Consider the following 2,500-nt stretch of genomic DNA (forward strand, 5'->3'; position numbering starts at 1 on the left):
TATATTCATGAATGCTTTTATTGCTTAAAACATATCTCTCTCTCTCTCTCTCCTCTCTCTCTCTCTCTCTCTCTCTCTCTCTCTCTCTCTCTCTCTCTCTCTCTCTCTCTTACTTGGAAATTCAGTACAAGCGACCGTTGTATCTGATTTAGCTCGTCCGTCATATTTGCATTACAATCAATTGAAATCTAGAAATGGCTATCTTGATGGTCATTGTCCATTGCTTCATTGGTGTGGCCATGTGAAGTCTTGACTTGGCTCTTTTTAGAGGAAAATACAATATGTGTAATGTTACTCTATCTGTCTTTACATTGTCCATTGCTCCTTAGAGAGAAGTTTGGTGTAGTTTTGTTCCCATATTATAGAGTTGGGTAATACTATTACATCATTTTTTTTTCTTTCCTTCAAATATATCATAGAGATATTATACTTCTGATTTTCCCGATCGCGAGAGATCGTATCGCTTCACTGCTGTTGTTATCTACGATATTTTTTTGTTATTTTTCAGAGGCTGACATTCACTGCACCTTGCTCCCCACTTTTTTTTTTTTTTTTTACTGTTTCATCATTCATAGTTTTACTTTTGTAGCAATGTCCCTGGCAGATCCTCTCCAAATAACCCAGCGTAATGTACAACAATATCTTGTTATATATATTTTCACTGTAAATATAGAAGTGAGTTATAATATGAGGTGTTCTCGTCAAAAATAGGAAATAATTGCTTCAAAGATTCTAGAACTTTAAATGATCTTTACAGATTTTCATACAAAACAATCGTGCCAAAATAGTTGAGAAGTGTTCAGAATTATTGATTATTATACAACTAAAAAATTAACCCATTTTTTATTATCATGATCAACATATAAAAATACTGGTTTAGTCTGTGAAGGTTCCATTTTTTTTTTTTTTACAAATTCAATTGTGTTGTGGAAATACAAATTGCTTTAGATTTGTAACTTTCTTCTTTTCAGGAATACGAGTTTACAATCTTACATTCGGATCTTAGAGAAAGTAATAAGAAATTATAAGATCCTCTTCATAGTAATATTGCTTATAACAAATCAGACTGGGTCTTCACAACCAAAATCTTTCACACCAAAACAGTGGTGTAAGTTTAATCCCCTGCATTTATTTTCTGTTGTCTTATTATATCCAAACGTTTTATCCTCTCTCTCTCTCTCTCTCTCTCTCTCTCTCTCTCTCTCTCTCTCTCTCTCTCTCTCTCTCTCTCTCTCTCTCTCTCCTGATCAGTTATGAAGGAATTCAGATTCTCTAGCCGAGAGAGGAGGAAATTAAATTAAGTTCCATATAAGTTTTTCTATTACCATTCTTTAACCCTTACCGATCATCAGGAGATCTCTACTCCGGTGAAAAGACAGTACCTGCTACTCCAAGTGGTGCTGCTCAATGAATCACAATGACTATGAACCGAGCATGGACTCCTTGAAAATCTCTTATTATCAACAATTTAGTACGATTCAATAAATTTTTATGGTATCATTGGGAAGGTAAATCGTTCTTTTTTTTCACTTTACATTTTTAATAGACGTACTACAAATACTTATCACACAGGAAGATGAAACTTTGTGTTATAATTCAGAAAAACATTCGGAAATAGGAATTTTCCCGGTCATTAATCCCCAATAATACGGTTACCTTTTATTTTTTTATCGTACAAAGTCTTCACGCAAAAAGCTTATGCATCAGTGCCCATCTCGATGATTTAGTAAACTGATTGCGAGTTTATTTTTTCACGTTTCAATCAATTTTGTTAAGAAATCCAAATATCTAAGCGTGAATTGGCGACGTTCATTTCCTAGCGAGGTCGGTAACGCACTTCTCAGAAATATCAAAGGATGGGTTGCCAGTTACCAAAGTAGAAACAAATTACTTAAAATTGTTTAAACATATGATATAGTTGAAGGTTTAATTAAATTATGGTATATCAGGTAAAGGTGATATAGAAATAAATAAAAAACTAACCATTAAATGAAGCTAATAAAGGATTTCATGAATATTTCTAACGATATGGCAACTTTAGAACATTCAGAGGTATTTTACAATCGGTGTCCGAATTCATAACATCCATGCAAAACATAACTATAGCAAATCCAGCCACCTATCTCTTCGACGAGAGAGAGAGAGAGAGAGAGAGAGAGAGAGAGAGAGAGAGAGGAGAGAGAGAGAGGGGGGGTCAAACCGGTGATACTCGTGCATTAGAATTACTGATTTTTATTATATTTTTATATACATATTAGCAATTACTAATATGACCTATGTCATCTACCTTTTATCAGTATTCATAATCGTATGACACCTTCATACAGGATGACAGATTTCTACCCATATAGAAAAAATAGTGTTTACCTATCAAGTAGGAATTTACGTACAGCACAGTACATTGTGTTGTTTGTGGTTTATGGCAACACAAACACATATACCCACACACTGACACACACACACACACACTTACACACACACACACACACACACACACACA

Source organism: Palaemon carinicauda, chromosome 10 (genome assembly GCF_036898095.1).
Source record: "Palaemon carinicauda isolate YSFRI2023 chromosome 10, ASM3689809v2, whole genome shotgun sequence".
Lineage (NCBI taxonomy): Eukaryota > Metazoa > Arthropoda > Malacostraca > Decapoda > Palaemonidae > Palaemon > Palaemon carinicauda.